Source organism: Oncorhynchus masou, chromosome 17, assembly GCF_036934945.1.
Source record: "Oncorhynchus masou masou isolate Uvic2021 chromosome 17, UVic_Omas_1.1, whole genome shotgun sequence".
In the NCBI taxonomy this organism is placed as follows: domain Eukaryota; kingdom Metazoa; phylum Chordata; class Actinopteri; order Salmoniformes; family Salmonidae; genus Oncorhynchus; species Oncorhynchus masou.
Genome location: NC_088228.1, coordinates 34814772 through 34834282, shown reverse-complemented (window position 1 = coordinate 34834282; position 19511 = coordinate 34814772). Strand labels below are relative to the sequence as shown.

Below are 19511 nucleotides of genomic sequence, written 5' to 3'. Positions count from 1 at the left end.
AACTGTGCAGACGCAAACACTGCATCTACACAGATCTTCCTGTAAATGTGAAATTGTTAAAAGGTGTCCTTGTGCATAGAGTTCTATGGTTTATTAAATCAATGGTTTTAGACTCAGCGTATTTCCATTACCATGGACTCATATCAGTACCTTTCATTCTGCATTGTTGGGAAAGAGCTTGTAAGTTAAGCATTCACTGTACTGTTTTACACCTGCGGTATCTTGTGTATGTGACAATACAACTTTGAAACTTGAAACATTTGTGTACAATACACACATTTTTCTCACAGCATGTTTCTAATTGTGAGGATAAAGGGTATCTGAACAAACCTCTGAAGTGTAATGGAAGAAACATGTCTATAGCAGTACCAGAACTGCACTTAATAAGCAAAAGGAGCACAGAGTATCAGAGCGGACAGGTCATAGAGATTGAACACTGATTAACACTCCCCTTTAAGCTCTGCACGTCTTCCAAGAGCCATTCATCTACTGACAGAAAGGGGGATGGAGGGAGAGCGCGAGAGAGTGAGAGAGCGAGAGAGAGTGAGAGAGACAGAGAGAAAGAGAGCAAGAAAAAATAGAGAGAGAGGATAAGGTTGAACGTCAACAGCTAAATCACCAAGCAAACAGCGGATAGAGAAAACACAAAGACAGTGTGTAAACATCGATAACTGTAATGCGGATGTGTGAGAGAGTGGAACAAGGCATGAGTGTGTGTGTGTGTGTGTGTGTGTGTGTGTGTGTGTGTGTGTGTGTGTGTGTGTGTGTGTGTGTGTGTGTGTGTGTGTGTGTGTGTGTGTGTGTGTGTGTGTGGAAATACAACTAGACACACATACACTAGAAAACCTTGGTATGAGAGGCCTTCCCCTAGTATTATGTTGCATCTCTGCCCTGCCCTCCTCTCCTGACCAACAGATGGCATCGGATGCCCCCCCCCCCACACACACAGTGACAGAGTCTTAACTGTAAGGCATAACAACATACAAACACACACTGTGACACAGTCACAAAAGTTAGAACCTCACTGCATTTATAAATGGCAAGAAAATCCAAAAGATTGAATTAAATCTACTCCCCCTCTCCTCCTACAAAACCACAACAATCTCAACCACGTCAGCCAGCCAGGACACGTTAAACATGAATCCAAATGGCCGAAGGCTATATTTTGATAAAACATTTCAATTTGCCACAGCTTACTGAAAGCATTGCTGATCTGATCACTAACCCTGGGCTTAACAAATGACAGACAGAGTTCGAGCAAACTTTCACACACCCCCACACACACGCACGCACGCACACACACACACACACGCACATACACAGACCACACGCACACAGACACACATAAGGATACACAGTAAAAGGACATTACACACACAGATACATATATGTTCAAGGTCGCAGACACACAGGCGAAAGATGAAAGGAAGGAAGGAAGCAGAGAATAGTGAGAGGAAACGATCCATCTAACAACAAAAGTTCCCACAAATGTAGAGAACCTTCCCTTAAGAATCTCATTAGGTCAAGCAAGATCCATACAGAAAGGGTTTGTTGAGATCGGTGTGGAAGAACTTGACTGGCCTGCACCGACTGCATTCCAACTAATTGCCCAACATCAGTGCCAGCCCTCACTAATGATCTTGTAGCTGAATGGAAGCAATTCTCCTCAGCAAATGTCCAACATCTAGTGGAAAGCCTTTCCTGAAGTGTGGAGGCTGTTATAGCAGCAAAACGGGAACCAACTTCATATTAATGCCCATGATTTTGGAAAGAGATGTTCGACAAGCCATGTAGTGTATTTGTTTGTCCAACGGTTCGGACTGGATAGTCGGTTTTGTGGAGAAGACCTCTTCGAAATGAGGATGTCCGCGACAGTTAGCTCAGACTACTGCTATAAAGCTTGTGGATGTCGAAGAGCCAAACAACTGACATTGTTGTTTGTAGAGTCTCTTTCAATATTGGTGACATATTCGTTTATAGCTCAGGTTAAACTAACTATTTTGTGACTACGTTCTTGTCCGGATCCTCTCATGTGTAGAAAAAGCTGTTTTCACAAGCCCCATATTAGGGAATAGGCTCAAACATTATATCGGCGGAAAGAGGGGATTGAGCTGCAGCCACTACATGAAACAGTAAGTCTCTAGAAAAAAACACACCAGGAGCTAATTAATATTCAAAATGACTTCACTGTGTGATTGACGCATGTATGTGTCAATCGGCTCTAAGTGAAATAGAATGTGGTTAATATGTTCTCAGGACCTAAGATAATGTTCTTCACATGTTTCAAATCAAATCAAGTTATATTTGTCAGATGCTTCATAAACAACAGGTATAGACTAACAGTGAAATGCTTACTTATGGGCCCTTCCCAACAGTACAGAGAGAAAAAAAGAGAAATAATAAAAATCATATTTAACAAGAATAATTTAATACACAATGAGTGACAATAACTTGCCTATATACACAAGCTACCAGTACCGAGTCGATGTGGAGGAGTACAAGGACATTGAGGTAGATAAAGTGCCTTCGGAAAGTATTAAGACCCGTTGACCTTTTCTACATTTCGTTATGTTACAGCCTTATTCTAAAATGTATTAAATACATGTTTTTCCTCAGCAATCTACCCCCAATACCCCATAATGCTAAAGTGAAAAAGTTTTTTTTACATTTTTGACAAATATATTAAAATAAAAAACAGAAATACCTTTACATAAGTATTCAGACCCTTTGCTATGAGACTCGAAATTGAGCTCAGGTGCATCCTATTTCCATTGATCATCCTTGAGGTGTTTCCACAACTTGATTTGAGTCCACCTGTCCACCATAATTGTTGTTGCAGAGATTGTTGTCCTCTTGGAAGGTTCTTTACATCTCCACAGAGCAACTCTGGAGCGCTGTCAGAGTGACCATCAGGTTCTTGGTCACCTCCCTGACCAAGGCCCTTCTCCACTGATTGCTTGGTTTGGAGATTCAAAACTTCTTACGTTTAAGAATGATGAAGGCCACTGTGTTCTTGGGGACCTTCAATGCTGCGAAAATGTTTTGGTACCCTTCCCCATATCTGAGCCTCGACAAAATCCTGTCTCGGAGCTCTATGGACAATTCCTTCGACCTCATGGGTTGGTTTTTGCTCTGACATGAACTGTCAACTGTGGGGCCTTATAGAGACAGGTGTGTGCCTTTCCAAATCATGCCCAATCAAATTGTAATAACATCTCAAGGATGATCAATGGAAACAGGATGCACCTGAACTCAATTTCGAATCTCATAGCAAAGGGTCTGAATACTTATGTAAATAATAGATATTTTTTATATATATACATTTGCAAAAATTTCTAAAAACCTGTTTTCACTTTGTCATTATAAGGCATTGTGTGTAGATTTATGAGGAACATTTAAAATGTAATCAATTTTAGAAAAAGGCTGTAAACTGTGGAAAAAGTCAAGGGGTCTGAATCCTTTCCAAATGCACTGTATGCTAATATGGCAAAAAATTTGCTCGCTAACCAACAACCTTAACAATGTATTTGAGAGTCAACAAGTGCTCACTGTGCTAATTAATTTTTATTTTCAATAAACATTGGAGACAAAAATATAGTTTTCATGTTTCTAAGCCAACCCCGTCTGTTTTACCCCATAGTTGCACATGTATCGGTTTTGTTGCTAAACAACCAAATGTTATTATACCAGATAGAGTATATTAATGTCATTATTAATGTCACCTGAGTGTACAAGACATTAGGAACACCTTCCTAATATTGAGCTGCGCAACCTTTTGCCCTCAGAACAGACTGAATTTGTAGGGGCATGCTCTATAAGGTGTCGAAAGTGTTCCACAAGGATGCTGGCCCCAATGCTTCCCACAGTTGTGTCAAGTTGGCTTGATGTCCATTGGGTGGTGTACCATTCTTGATTCATGCTGGAAAACCCAGCAGCGTTGCAGTTCTTGACACACTTAAACCGGTGTGCTTGGCACTTACTGCTATACCCCGTTAAAAAGCACTTAAATATTTTGTTTTGCTCATTCACCCTCTGAATGACACACACACAATCTATGTCTCAATTGTCTCAAGGCTTAAAAAAATCATTCTTTAACCTGTCTCCTCCCCTTCATCTACACTAAGTGACATCAATGAAGGATCATAGCTTTCAAATGGATTCACCTGGTCAGTCTACATCATGGAAAGAGGAGTGTACCTAATGTTTTATACACTCAGTGCAAAGAATGTGAGAGTAGGGTGATTCCCTAGGCACTTATGTAAATGAAACAACTTGAAAGGTAAGCAACAAGTTGAATGCACTGTAAAGTAAATCTCAGCTCTGTTAAAAGTACACTCAAGAAAAACTATTTCATTGATCACAGTGATTCAGGAGTATGATTAAAACGGGTTAACTTGCCACACCAACATTAGACAATTACTCAAAAAAAATGTACATTTCTGAAATAAACCAATCAAATCAACGATGAGACTAGTCAGATTAACCAATAGCTGACACGGACATGGTGGCATAGCGGAGTTCCGTGAACCAAGAGGTTGTGAGTTGAAGTCCCAGGTCGACAGCATGTTGAATAATAATTACTGTATAAATGAGCATGTGCAATGTAATCATCTACAGGAAAGTGTGTCAAATATGTACTGTGAGTTGTGAAAACACTATGTTAAAAGCACTGTGTGAGTATCCCTAACCTTGCCAAGAGACAAAGAGCTATGAATGGAACAGTAGCTGACCAATCAGGGCCTTGATTGGCTCGGCAACAGTAACAAGGCGTGATGTGTAATGAAAAACAATTTTTGGAGGGAGAACGTTTCTTTGGGACCATCAGGAGATGTCCTGACAACTGATACACAGAAATATCCTGCAATGTTCCCATGAAATGTGTCATGAACATTAATATCTTATATTCTGAGAACATTGCAAGCATGTTCTGTGTATGTTTGGTGGGATGTTGACCCACAGAAAATTCAACACATTATTCTTCTTGCAACGTTCCGATGAAACATGACTACAACATTCATGTTAAGTTCTGAGAACATTTTTACCACGTTCTGGGTAAGTTTTATTTTACATGAAGTGAATGGTCTCATGGAAATAGTCCTTGCACGTCACTGGAACATCCTATGAAAATGTTAGGTAATGACCTAATAAGACTCTTAAGGGAACGTTCTCTAAAGTTGTGGGAATGTTTGTTGTTAGCTGGGCACACACATACACCCTAGTTAGACAGGTGAAACAGTTTGACCCACATTAAGCATTCAATGAAGGACAAGGAACACGAGTCCTGACTTCCAGAGAACAGGTGGTGAGGAAAGAGGAAGGCAGCCAAACACCACCACGCGAAGAGACGTGAGCTGAGTCCTTCACTCTTTGTGAACAAGTGATCAGCCGTGAGATAACATTACTGGAGACTGAATATACACTCTCAGGGAAAAAAAGGTGCTATCTAGAACCGAAAAGGGTTCTTCCGCTGTCCCCATAGGACAGGGATCATCAACTAGATTCAAACGCGGGATAATTTTTTATTGAGTGGATGGTTGGGGGACTGGAACATAATTACAAATCATTTGTAAACTGCAAATTGACAGCAAGAAGCACAAATAGATATAATATTGGAATAAAACATCATTTCCAACCTTGCTTGCATTTGTTTATGATCACGTCTCTCTATTATTCGTAGAAATACTTGGGAACAGATTTCCCAAATTTAAAACACTTTAAGCTGATTTCCTGGCATTTTTTTACAGTTTTTTTCCAACAATGAAAATTAGAATAAAAAAACAAGAATAATTTTGGGCCAAATAAAACCACCTGCAGGCCAAATTCGGCTGGCGTGCCGTCAGTTGGGGAACCCTGCCATAGGAGAACCCTTTGAAGAACCTTGTTCGGTTCCAAGTAGAACTGCTTTGGGTTCCAAGTAGACCTTTTTCCACAGAGGGTTCTACATGGAACCCAAAAGGGTTCTATCTGGAATCAAAACGGGTTTTTACCTGGAATCAAAAAGGGTTCTCCTATGGGGACAGCCAAGTAAACTTTTTTTCTAAGAGTGTAATCTGATAGAGAGTTTCAGATCAGCCATCCAGCCATGAATTTATCCAGCCACCACCATAGACCGGAAAGATATAATGATCTTATAATGCCCAATAATTAGAACAACCAGCCAAGAAAACCTCTGAATGAACAAGAGAAAGACAACAAAAAAGACAAATGGAGTGATCGATTCTCTGGCCTGTCACATCTGAGAAAATGTAGGCAAGAAAGTAAATGAAAGTATATTGAATGGAATAAGAGGGAGATGAGAGAGAGTCTTTAGTATGTTCTTCCATCTCTATTTTTATTGTGACCTAGTTATCCAACACAATAACAAAATAGCTAGAGGGCTAACTCCTGGTTACACATAGAGCAGGGACGGACAACTTTGATGGGGTTGGGGGCCACAAAAAACCTGAACTCATCAAGAGAGGCGGCATTGGCTGCAGGGGCTGCGTACCCACATATATACCCACACATGCAGTCAGAATTGGCCCTAACCTTCTGAGGGCCCATGCAAAAATGTGCATTTCCATACATTTTGCGATAGGGTGCAGATAAAATGTTGTCCATTTTTAAGCAAATGTCCAGCAGCGTTGTCCTGACTAATGCCATGTTAATATGATATCTGAGTGAGTGACTAACAAAATCAATGGGGCCCCAGTACATAATTCTACCATGATTACGACAAGTTTAGATGGCTAGACTGACTTACCAATGTAAACATGTTTTAGCTGAAATGTGCTAATTGAGTCAGTGACTGACATAAGAAAAAACTGCACCTAGTCTATTCTACAACTCCACAACAGCAAGTTGAGACCCCAACGGAGATCGTAAAAAATATTATTATCATATTGTGTGTGTGTGCGCTGTGTGTGTGTGTGTGTGTGTGTGTGTGTGTAATTGACCTCCCTGGGTCTGATAGCTTCTTCTCCCCTAGCACGTCAGACAGACTGTCAGTTCCCATCTTTGTGCCAACCAGGCTAATTATACAATCCTCCACACCCTAAGAATGTGATTGTGTGTACGTGAGTGTGTGTGTGTGTGTGCGTGTTGAAGTCACCTTCTGTGGGCTAATTGTAAAATCCTGAACACAGAGGACAACCTCAGCATGCTCACTATGGTTACCAATGTTTTTCAAGGTCAAAAGCATAACCCCCCCCCCGCCCCAACACACACACACATACCCTTTCAACACCCCTTTCTTCCAAACCTTTCCTCTTTTAATCCCCCACCTCCCCTTCCTCCTTTCCCCCTCTTACTTCACTCCTTCTATCCCTCCTTATCAAGGCAACCTTCAGACACTCTCCTCCCTTCAAATTCCCAGCCCTTCATGGTTCTGACCGTTTTCCTCCATTGAGGATTTTACAGCTTCCAGGGACAGAGGAGACCACCACAATGGACAAGAGGATTTCACTCTGCTAACACTCTCTTTCTTTTCATTTCTCTCGCTCTCTTTATCTCCTATCGCATCCCCTTCTCTATTTCTCATCTCTCCTCTTCCAAAGCCTAACTCCCTGTGATGGTTTATGTGTGAGGTCCCTGCAGGTTGGCTAAAACCCCTCTCTCTCTCTCCTCCCTCCGCTCTCTTTTTTCCCTCCCTCTCTCCCCATGGTTAGCAAAAACCATCACACCTTTCTCTCTACACTCCTCTCCCCTCTCTTTCACTATCACCCCCTCTCCCCATGTTTGGGTAAATTGTCATCTCCCTGCTGTGCCCTGAAACCAGAGAGACATCATTATTCTCTGCCCATCAATGAAGAGGCTAAGCATTTCACATCCTTTTGCGTTGCCCTGCCCCATTTAAATTCCTCATCCCGCCTTCTACTCTGTTAATTTTCTATTTTCCTCCCTCCTCCCTTTTTAGTCTTTTCCTCATTCCTTTTATCTCTTTATGTTATCACCTATATACATACTGTACATCCATTTTCCACCGAATTCTCACTACATCGTTATCTAATATCTCTTTCCACCTTTTCACTCCATCATTTTCTATCTTCCTCCCTCAGTCTCTGTCTCTCTGAACCATTCCTCTAGCAGTGGGAAGCTTAGCAACAGCAGCAGGCAGCCTTCATGCTAACTCCACTAAAGGGATTATAGGGGTGTATGTGTGTGTGTGTTTATGTGTGTATTTTGCACATGTATCAGAGAGAGAGAGAGAGAGAGAGAGAGAGAGAGAGAGAGAGAGAGAGAGAGAGAGAGAGAGAGAGAGAGAGAGAGAGAGGGGAAAGGAATAGAGATGGAGACAGAGAAAGCTGTAGAGTAAAAATGGTGTGATATACAGTGCATCCAGAAAGTATTCAGACCCCTTGACTTTTTCTACATTTTGTCACATAACAAGCCTTATTCTAAAATTGATTAATTACAAAAAGATCCTCATAAATCGACACACAATACCCCATAATGAAAATTAAAAACAGTTGTTTAGATGAAAAAAAAATGCAAAAGCTGAAATATAACATTTACATAAGTATACAGACCCTTTACTCAGTACTTTGTTGAAGCAAGTTTGGCAGCGATTACAGCCTCGAGTCTTCTTGGATATGACACTACAAGCTTGCACACCTGTATTTGGGGAGTTTCTCCCATTCTTTTCTGCAGATCCTCTCAAGCTCTGTCAGGTTCGATGGGGAGCTCTGTCAGGTTCACAGCTATTTTTAGGTCTCTCCAGAGATGTTCGATAGGGTTCAAGTCTTGGCTCTGGCTGGGCCACTCAAGGACACTCAGAGACTTGGCCCGAAGCCTCTCCAATGTTGTCTTGGCTGTGTGCTTAGGCTCATTGTCTTGTTGGAAAGTGAACCTTAACCACAGTCTGAGGTCCTGGGCGCTCTGGAGCAGGTTTTCATCAAGGATCTCTCTGTACTTTACTACATTCATCTTTGCCATGATCCTGACTCGTCTCCCAGTCCCTGCCGCTAAAAAACATCCCGACAGCATGATGCTGCCACCAACATGGTTCACTGTAGGGATGGTGCCAGGTTTCCTCCAGACCTGACACTTTGCATTCAGGACAAAGAGTTCAATCTTGGTTTCATCAGACCAGAGAGTGTTATTTCTCATGGTCTGAGAGTCCTTTAGGTGCCTTTTGGCAAACTCCAAGCAGGCTGTCATGTGCCTTTTACTAAGGAGTGGCTTCCATCTGGCCACTCTACCATAAAGGCCTGATCGGTGGAGTGCTGCAGAAATGGTCGTCCTCTGTCAGAGTGACCATCAGGTTCTTGGTCACCTCCCTGACCAAGGCCCTTCTCCCCTGATCCCCAGATCTGTACCTGGACACAATACGGTCTTGGAGCTCTATGGACATTTCCTTCGACCTCATGGCTTGGATTTTGCTCTGACATGCGCTGTTAACTGTGGGACCTTATATAGACAGGTATGCGCCTTTCCAAATCATGTCCAATCAATAGAATTGACCACAGGTGGACTCCAATCAAGTTGTAGAAACATCTCAAGGATGATCAGTGGAAACAAGAAGCACCTGGGCTCAGTTTCGAGTCTCAAATAAAATAAAATCAGATTTTATGTGTCAATATACACATGGTTAGCAGATGTTAATGCGACTGTAGCGAAATGCTTGTACTTCTAGTTCCGACAGTGCAATAATATCTAACAAGTAATCTAACAATTCCACACAACTACCTAATACACACAACTCTAAGTAAAGGGATGGAATAAGAATATGTACATATAACTATATGGATGAGCAATGAACGAGCGACATAGGCCAGATGCAATAGATGGTATAGAATTTTAATTTTACCTTTATTTAACTAGGCAAGTCAATTAAGAACAAATTCTTATTTTCAATGATGGCCTTAGAACAGTGGGTTAATTGCCTGTTCAGAGGCAGAATGCCAGATTTGTATCTTGTCAGCTCGGGGGTTTGAATTTGCAACCTTCCGGTTACTAGTCCAACACTCTAACCACTAGGCTACCCTGCCGCCCCAATACAGTATATACATATGAGATAAGTAATGCACAATTTGTAAACATTATAAAAGTGGCATTTTTAAAGTGACTTGTGGATTGGTCGATTGGTCAGACCAGTGTTGAAAAATTCTAGTCACGGGTACATCCTGTTTGAGTTTTTGCCTATAGGACGGTAGGAGCAAAATGGAGTCGTGGTCGGATTTTCCAAAGGAAGGGTGGGGGAGGGCCTTGTATGCATCGCGGAAGTTAGAGTAGCAGTGATCCAGTGTATGAGTGTAGCATGAGTGCTACAATCAATATGCTGATAGAATTTAGGTAGCCTTCTCAAATTTGCTTTGTTAAAATCCACAGCTACAATAAATGCTGCCTCGGGATATATGGTTTCCAGTTTGCATAGAGTCCAGTGAAGTTCCTTGAGGGGCGTTGTTGTATCGACTTGAGGAGGGATATACATGGCTGTGATAATAACCAATGAGAATTCTGTTCTGCATTTGATTGTAAGGAATTCTAGGTAAGGTGAACAAAAGGACTTGAGTTCCTGTATGTTGTTACTTTAACACCATGAGTCGTTAATCATGAAGCATACATTTACATTTACATTACATTTAAGTCATTTGGCAGAAGCTCTTATCCAGAGCGACTTACAAATTGGTGAATTCACCTTATGACATCCAGTGGAACAGCCACTTTACAATAGTGCATCTAAATCATTTAAGGGGGGGGGGTGAGAAGGATTACTTTATCCTATCCTAGGTATTCCTTGAAGAGGTGGGTTTTCAGGTGTCTCCGGAAGGTGGTGATTGACTCCGCTGTCCTGGCGTCGTGAGGGAGTTTGTTCCACCATTGGGGGCCAGAGCAGCGAACAGTTTTGACTGGGCTGAGCAGGAACTGTACTTCCTCAGTGGTAGGGAGGCGAGCAGGCCAGAGGTGGATGAACGCAGTGCCCTTGTTTGGGTGTAGGGCCTGATCAGAGCCTGGAGGTACTGCGGTGCCGTTCCCCTCACAGCTCCGTAGGCAAGCACCATGGTCTTGTAGCGGATGCGAGCTTCAACTGGAAGCCAGTGGAGAGAGCGGAGGAGCGGGGTGACGTGAGAGAACTTGGGAAGGTTGAACACCAGACGGGCTGCGGCGTTCTGGATGAGTTGTAGGGGTTTAATGGCACCGGCAGGGAGCCCAGCCAACAGCGAGTTGCAGTAATCCAGACGGGAGATGACAAGTGCCTGGATTAGGACCTGCGCCGCTTCCTGTGTGAGGCAGGGTCGTACTCTGCGGATGTTGTAGAGCATGAACCTACAGGAACGGGCCACCGCCTTGATGTTAGTTGAGAACGACAGGGTGTTGTCCAGGATCACGCCAAGGTTCTTAGCGCTCTGGGAGGAGGACACAATGGAGTTGTCAACCGTGATGGCGAGATCATGGAACGGGCAGTCCTTCCCCGGGAGGAAGAGCAGCTCCGTCTTGCCGAGGTTCAGCTTGAGTTGGTGATCCGTCATCCACACTGATATGTCTGCCAGACATGCAGAGATGCGATTCGCCACCTGGTCATCAGAAGGGGGAAAGGAGAAGATTAATTGTGTGTCGTCTGCATAGCAATGATAGGAGAGACCATGTGAGGTTATGACAGAGCCAAGTGACTTGGTGTATAGCGAGAATAGGAGAGGGCCTAGAACAGAGCCCTGGGGGACACCAGTGGTGAGAGCGCGTGGTGAGGAGACAGATTCTCGCCACGCCACCTGGTAGGAGCGACCTGTCAGGTAGGATGCAATCCAAGCGTGGGCCGCGCCGGAGATGCCCAACTCGGAGAGGGTGGAGTGGAGGATCTGATGGTTCACAGTATCGAAGGCAGCCGATAGGTCTAGAAGGATGAGAGCAGAGGAGAGAGAGTTAGCTTTAGCAGTGCGGAGCGCCTCCGTGATACAGAGAAGAGCAGTCTCAGTTGAATGACTAGTCTTGAAACCTGACTGATTTGGATCAAGAAGGTCATTCTGAGAGAGATAGCGGGAGAGCTGGCCAAGGACGGCACGTTCAAGAGTTTTGGAGAGAAAAGAAAGAAGGGATACTGGTCTGTAGTTGTTGACATCGGAGGGATCGAGTGTAGGTTTTTTCAGAAGGGGTGCAACTCTCGCTCTCTTGAAGACGGAAGGGACGTAGCCAGCGGTCAGGGATGAGTTGATGAGCGAGGTGAGGTAAGGGAGAAGGTCTCCGGAAATGGTCTGGAGAAGAGAGGAGGGGATAGGGTCAAGCGGGCAGGTTGTTGGGCGGCCGGCCGTCACAAGAAGCGAGATTTCATCTGAGAGAGAGGGAGAAAGAGGTCAGAGCACAGGGTAGGGCAGTGTGAGCAGAACCAGCGGTGTCGTTTGACTTAGCAAACGAGGATCGGATGTCGTCGACCTTCTTTTCAAAATGGTTGACGAAGTCATCTGCAGAGAGGGAGGAGGGGGGGAGGGGGAGGAGGATTCAGGAGGGAGGAGAAGGTGGCAAAGAGCTTCCTAGGGTTAGAGGCAGATGCTTGGAATTTAGAGTGGTAGAAAGTGGCTTTAGCAGCAGAAACAGAGGAGGAAAATGTAGAGAGGAGGGAGTGAAAGGATGCCAGGTCCGCAGGGAGGCGAGTTTTCTTCCATTTCCATTTCCGCTCGGCTGCCCGGAGCCCAGCATACACCCGGCCCTCTTTTTCGCAAAGAGTTGTTTATTTCTGTCGGCGCAACGCATAAAGAATCCCGGTGGCTCCAACAACATGTTCCGAGAGAGCCATGTTTCTGTGAAACAGAGAATGTTATAATCCTGGAAGTCTCTCTGAAAGCAACCCTTGCCCTAATTGAGTGTACCGTGTTATCTAGAGACTGGATATTGGCGAGTAATATACTCGGAAGTGGTGGGTGGTGTGCACACCTTCGAAGTCTGACCAGGAGGCCGCTCAGTCTACCTCTTCTGCAGTGATGTTGTTTTGGGTTGGCCTCTGGAATCAGATCCAATGTCCTGGGTGATAGTGCGAACAAAGGATCCACTTCAGGAAAGTTGTATTCCTGGTTGTAATGTTGGTAAAATGTCGTCGCTCTGATATGCAATAGTTCTTCCCGGCTGTATGTAATAACATTCTTACATTTTCAATGTAAGAAATAATACATAAAAATACTTTCTTGAGGACTAGAAGCGAGGCGACCATCTCCGTCAGCACCATCTTTAATAGAAAAGGGTATGAATACTTATGTAAATAAGGTATTTCTAAAACCTGTTTTCACTTTGTCATTATGAGATATTGTGTGTAGATTGATGAAAAATGTTTTTTTTTATCAATTACACAATACGGCTGTAACGTAACAAAATGTGGAAAAAGTCAAGGTGTCACGCCCTGGTCTATATTTATTATGTTTATCTTCATTTATTGGGTCAGGCCAGGGTGTGACATGGGTTTATTTGTGGTGTGTTTCGTCTTGGGGTTGTGTGGGGTGTATAGCATAGTCTATGGCTGCCTGAGGCGGTTCTCAATCAGAGTCAGGTGATTATCGTTGTCTCTGATTGGGAACCATATTTAGGTAGCCATATTCTTTGAGTGTTTTCGTGGATGATTGTTCCGGTCTCTGTGTTTAGTTTCACCAGACACGCTGTATAGTTTTTTCACGTTTTCGTCTGTTGTTTTTGTACATGTCAGTTTTTTCACGTCTAGTCTACTTTCATTAATAAATATGAGTACCTACCACGCTGCATTTTGGTCCGCTCCTCCTTCAACAGGAGAACGCCGTTACAGAATCACCCACCACAACAGGACCAAGTGGCGTGGTAACAAGCAGGTGCAGCGAAAGGAGGAATGGACATGGGAGGACGAATTGTTTGGAGAAGGACCCTGGGATCAGCCTGGAGAATATCGCCGCCCCAAAGAAGAACTGGAGGCGGCGAGAGCTGGGAGGCGCTGGTATGAGGAGGCAGCGCGGCGACGCGGATGGAAGCCCGAGAGTCAGCCCCAAAAATGTCTTGGGGGGGGCTCAGGGAGAGTGTGGCAGAGTCGGGAGTCAGACCTGAGCCCACTCTCCCTGTTTATCGTGAGGAGCCAAGGAGGAGACCAGAACCAGAACCGGTGTTGGAGGTGAGTGAAGCAGAGACTGTGAAGGAGTTAATGGGGAAATTGGAGGAGAGAGAAATGAGGGAGTTGCTGTGTTGGTGCTTTTTGCATGGAATTCGCCCGACGGAACGTGTCAGGGATTTGATGGTACCTCCATTCTCGTCCTGAGGTGCGTGTTAGTCGGCTGGTGAAGTTGGTGCCAGCCTCACGCACCAGGCCTCCTGTGCACATCCCTAGCCTTGCACGTCCTGTGCCAACACTGCTCTCAAGATCTCCAGTACGCCTTCACGGTCTAGCCCATCCTGTGCCACCTCCACACACCAGCCCTCCGGTGGCAGCTCCCCGCACCAGGCTTCCTGTGAGTGTCCTCGGCCCAGTACCACCAGTGCCAGCACCATGCATCAGGCCTACAGTGCGCCTCGCCTCTCCAGCGCTACCGGAGCCTTTCTCCTCTCCTGCGCTGCCAGAGCCTCCCGCCTGTTCAGCGCTGTCGGAGCCTTTCTCCTCTCCTGCGCTGCTGGAGTCTCCCACCTGTTTAGCGCAGCCAGAGCCTTCCTCCTCTACAGCGCTGCTGGAGTCTCCCACCTGTTTAGCGCAGCCAGAGCTGTCAGTCTACATGGAGCAGCCAGAGCTGTCAGTCTACATGGAGCAGCCAGAGTTGTCAGTCTACATGGAACAGCCTAAGCTGTCAGTCTGCATGGAGCAGCCGGAGCTGCCAGTCTACAAGGAGCTGCCAGTCTGCAAGGAGCTGCCAGTCTGCAAGGAGCTGTCAGTCTGCAAGGAGCTGTCAGTCTGCAAGGAGCTGTCAGTCTGCAAGGAGCTGCCAGTCTGCAAGGAGCTGTCAGTCTGCATGGAGCAGCCAGAGCCGCCAGTCAGCATGAAGCAGCCAGATCCGTCAGTCTGCCAGGATCTGCCAGTCAGTCAGACTCTTCCAGATCTGCCAGTCAGCCAGACTCTTCCAGATCTGCCAGTCAGCCAGACTCTTCCAGATCTGCCAGTCAGCCAGACTCTTCCAGATCTGCCAGTCAGCCAGACTCTTCCAGATCCGCCAGTCAGCCAGACTCTTCCAGATCCGCCAGTCAGCCAGACTCTTCCAGATCCGCCAGTCAGCCAGACTCTTCCAGATCCGCCAGTCAGCCAGACTCTTCCAGATCCTCCAGTCAGCCAGGATCTGCCAGAACTGCCAGCCAGCCAGGATCTGCCGGATTCAACTACCTGGCTGAGCTTTCTCTCAGTGCTGGGCTTCCTCTCAGTGATGGGCTTCCTCTCAGTGCTGGGCTTCCTCTCAGTGCTGGGCTTCCTCTCAGTCCCGAGCTGCCCCTCAGTCCCGAGCTGCCCCTCAGTCCCGAGCTGCCCCTCAGTCCCGAGGTGCCCCTCAGTCCCAAGCTGCCCCTCAGTCCAGTGGGGTTCCGGGTGAGGACTACTAGGCCATGGTCGGCGGCGAGGGTGGTCGGACGCAAGGAGGGGGACTAAGACATTCATAGAGTGGATTCCACGTCCCGCGCCGGAGCCGGAGCCGCCACCAGACGCCCACCCGGACCCTCCCTATTGTTTTGATGTGCGTCCGGGAGTCCGCACCTTAGCGGGGAGGTTCTGACACGCCCTGGTCTATATTTATTATGTTTATCTTAATTTTTTGGGTCAGGCCAGGGTGTGACATGGGTTTATTTGTGGTGTGTTTCGTCTTGGGGTTGTGTGGGGTGTATAGCATAGTCTATGGCTGTCTGAGGCGGTTCTCAATCAGAGTCAGGTGATTATCGTTTTCTCTGATTGTGAACCATATTTAGGTAGCCATATTCTTTGAGTGTTTTCGTGGGTGATTGTTCCTGTCTCTGTGTTTAGTTTCACCAGACAGGCTGTATAGTTTTTTCACGTTTTCGTCTGTTGTTTTTGTACATGTCAGTTTTTTCACGTGTAGTCTACTTTCATTAATAAATATGAGTAACTACCACGCTGCATTTTGGTCCGCTCCTCCTTCAACAGGAGAACGCCGTTACACAAGGGGTCTGAATACTTTCCGAATGCATTGTAACAGTGACTCATTTCAGGACACTAGCCATACTTCGCTTGTCACTCCTTCACAGGAGAGGCATTTGAAGAAGAACTACAAAAGTGTTGCTAAGGCTCTCCACTTTCTTGAGGCCCGAGTTTTGAAATCAGTGGAGTGCCTGGTGGAACCAGAGTATGATAGCTAAGAAGCTGGAGAAAATTCAGGCGTGATTGCAAATGCGGAGGGAGTTGAAAAGAAAGCACAGAAGGCTATTGTATAAAATGCCTGTCTCCGGTTTGCATCTTCAAACTAAAGGCAACCATGACATCCATGACAGAGAGGGAGAAGCGTTCATCCATGTATACAGGTAATAGTCTAGCTAGCTACATTTTGAGATATTATAAGTTTCTAATTAGATCAGAAAGTTGTTTTCATTGCAGGTTAAAGTGTACTGTTAGCTAGCTAACATTTGCTGGATGGTTCGCTAGCTAATATTACAATCTGTATAGAAATATTATTTGTATCTCAGAGCCATTTGCATTTCTGGTAATAGCCTAATGTTAGCTAGATAGCTAACATTGAACCTAGTTGGTTAGCTACCTGTAGATTCATGAAGGTTAGTAACATTATGATTTGGGATTATGGTAAATTTCTTAGCTAGATGTCTAAACAAAAGACTCCACTATGCAAGTAACCATTTCACTGTTCCGTTTACACCGTCTGTATCCTGTGCATGTGGCAAAGAATCTTTGATTTAATGTGATATAGTGTGTCTTTATCTTAGACGGTAATGTGAAAAACAACATGACCTGCACCAAAGTCAAATTAGGATAGAACTTTAGTTCAAATTCTAAAATTCTCCGGTAGAACGCCCTGATTTTAGTTTTTCACACTCAAAACCGTAAGCTATTTTCTGTAATTAGCTCGCCATTAACTTGTAATAATGATCTTGTTGTGAGTTTATTTTCCTGTAATAATGAAGACAAATTATCTAAGGTTAAGACTGTCAGCTACATGATATGGTCGTTATTTGAACTGGCTTAATGTGGCTTAACGTTAAGCTAGCTAGCTAACAAGCTAGAAACTAACCAGAACATTGCTTAGAAAGTTGCTTTTTTACTTGCCTGATTTGCCACATTGACAAATACTAAATGTATTGGTGTTAAAATACACCCCGGGCAAGTAAAAGGGACCCCCAGGCTGCTGATGTCATGCAGCCTGTTGTTTTTGTGTATATACTTTTTCATTACGACAACAACAAGTTCATGACATCACTGTGACAACTGTATAGGGAAGGCCGTCATTGTAAATAAGAATTTGTTTACAATGATGGCCTACCCTATACAGGTAAAATAAATACAAAATAAATAGCTACAGACATGTCGATAGACGTAGTATAAAACAGCCTTTAGTCTTGAAATCTTTTTTTAGTACACTACCGTACTCACTGTTATAGCACATGGCCTCACGTGAATCCTTACAGAGATGGGTGGGGCTAAGGCTTAAGAGGGTGTGAACAATGCTGAATGGGTGTAGACAAAGAAGAGCTCTTCACAATGTGTACAAAAAGATGATCATGATCACTTATGCCAGGTTACGACAGCTGACATAACACGGTCAATATAAAGGTTGTTAGCAGCCACCAAGCCAGCCATAGTTAATGTTGCCTCTGCCCCAAAACACAGTTAAGCCGATATTGTTGTTTGACCACAAAATACAATAATACATGTAATCACCGTGGTGATTACTAGATTATTATCATGTTATTACAAGGGCTGGACAGAACCTGCCGGAAAGGAATATAATTACAGGTGCTTTGTAATGATAGAAATATAATAATGCTTGCAATTCAAGCCTCACTACTAAAGCCTACTATATATTCATTATAACGTGCTGACCCAATGGAGCAAACAGCATTACAGCTTGACCACATTTCCATTAAAGGGCTAATACAGTGCAATAGACAGAGAATGCAAATACAGCCAAACAGAGACAATGCTATAGCAAAGCAAAGTTTACCCTACAAACACTATTTTATAGTGTACCCATGGGTATACTTCCTTTTCAAAAAGTGCTACATGAAATTTGACAGCGTTTACGCTACAGGATTTATGTGTTTACATAATCAAGACAGCCTATGAAATCTGTTATGAAATGCTGCTGCTGGAATAACAGAATTTATGACAGAGGGTTGAGCTACAAATCCAACTATACCAATTCCATATACAGTAGGCTATCAATCACTTATCTGCCTGGATACAATACAGCTACCAAACCAATCCACTGCAGACAATCATACAATATTATTGGATGATTGTCAAGGTTAGCTCCAGGTAAACACTCGCTCACATTCATCCACAGGTAAACAAGCACACTCCGTTCTCCCTCTCTGATCTGATCTCGCTCTCTTAACCCTGGAGATATGTGAGTGAGGAGACAGGGTCAGAGTTGGAAGAGGTCCTCATGATGACACACCGACAGGAATTTATTGTCAGTGTGCGTATACATCTGTGTGTATGAGTTCGTATGTGCAAGTATGTGATTGCATCTGTGTGTGTGTGTGTGTATTATGAGTGTGTGTGTGTGTTTGGCTTAGTAGAAGTTAACTCACCCAAGACTGAAGCGTGGACTTTGTTCCCTCGTCATTGTTGTGTGTGTGTGTGTGTCTGTGTCCGTGTGTGTGTGTTTCCCGGTACTGTGTCCCTATCTCCTCTCTGTCCATAAGTTTGATCAGCTCTTCATGTGCCAGTCTTCCTCTCCTCCAATCCTCAGGTCTTCAGATCCCTCCTCTCTCTCTTCGTCAGCCTCCCTCTCTCCCTCAGCCCCTGGCATCAGCAGCTGTGCCAAACACGCCACTCATCCCTCTTTTCTTTGCTCTCTCCTTCTGTCTCTCTTCCCGGTTTGTGTATTTTGCAAACAAACAGACAAACACCTTTTTCTCAGCTCCTTGTTATTCAAAAATAAGTCCCAGAGAAGCAGGTGGAGGGGGGTCTGTGAGATCTACTCCCCAGAGAAGGTGCTCCTCAGTGTGGGTGTGTGCTCACCGTCTCCCCTGGCATGGGTCTGGTTCTCTATGTGTGTGTTTGTGTGTGTATGAGAGAGAGAGCATGTTGGCTCTGTTGCTGTAGCTGTTGCTTCTGCCTCTTTCACAGCGTGTGTCTCTATCAGTGTGAGCGTCTCTCTGTCTTTCTCTGTCTCTCTGTCTCTCTCTCTCTCTCTCCTCTCTGTCTCTCTCTCTCCCTCTCTGTCTGCTGCTCAGGCTGTTTGGATTCACAATTGGCTCTGCCACCAGGCTCAGGGCTTAGGGATCCTCTAGCAAGAGCTGGACTTGAACAAAAACGTAGAGGGAGAGAATAGAGGATTTCAACTGGTCTGTTTTGGCACATTGTAAAACACACATGTCATAAATGTCAACCAATCACATGTTTGAGAGAGGGAGCGGGAGAGAGAGACAGAAAGACAGTGGAAAAAAAGAGAGAAGCGAGATAGAGGGAAAAAATGGAGCGG

General features: G+C 44.6%; 1 protein-coding gene across 1 annotated transcript in view; it reads right to left on the bottom strand.

Moving 5' to 3' along the window:
- The window catches only part of LOC135558923 (leucine-rich repeat and immunoglobulin-like domain-containing nogo receptor-interacting protein 3), a 63281-nt gene extending 44063 nt beyond the window's left edge, over positions 1 to 19218 (bottom strand). Inside the window, exon 1 of the mRNA XM_064993150.1 lies at positions 18616 to 19218. The gene's annotated coding sequence lies outside the window, so the exon portion shown is untranslated. The remainder of the gene's footprint in view (positions 1 to 18615) is intronic.
- Between the last annotated feature and the right edge of the window lie 293 nt (positions 19219 to 19511).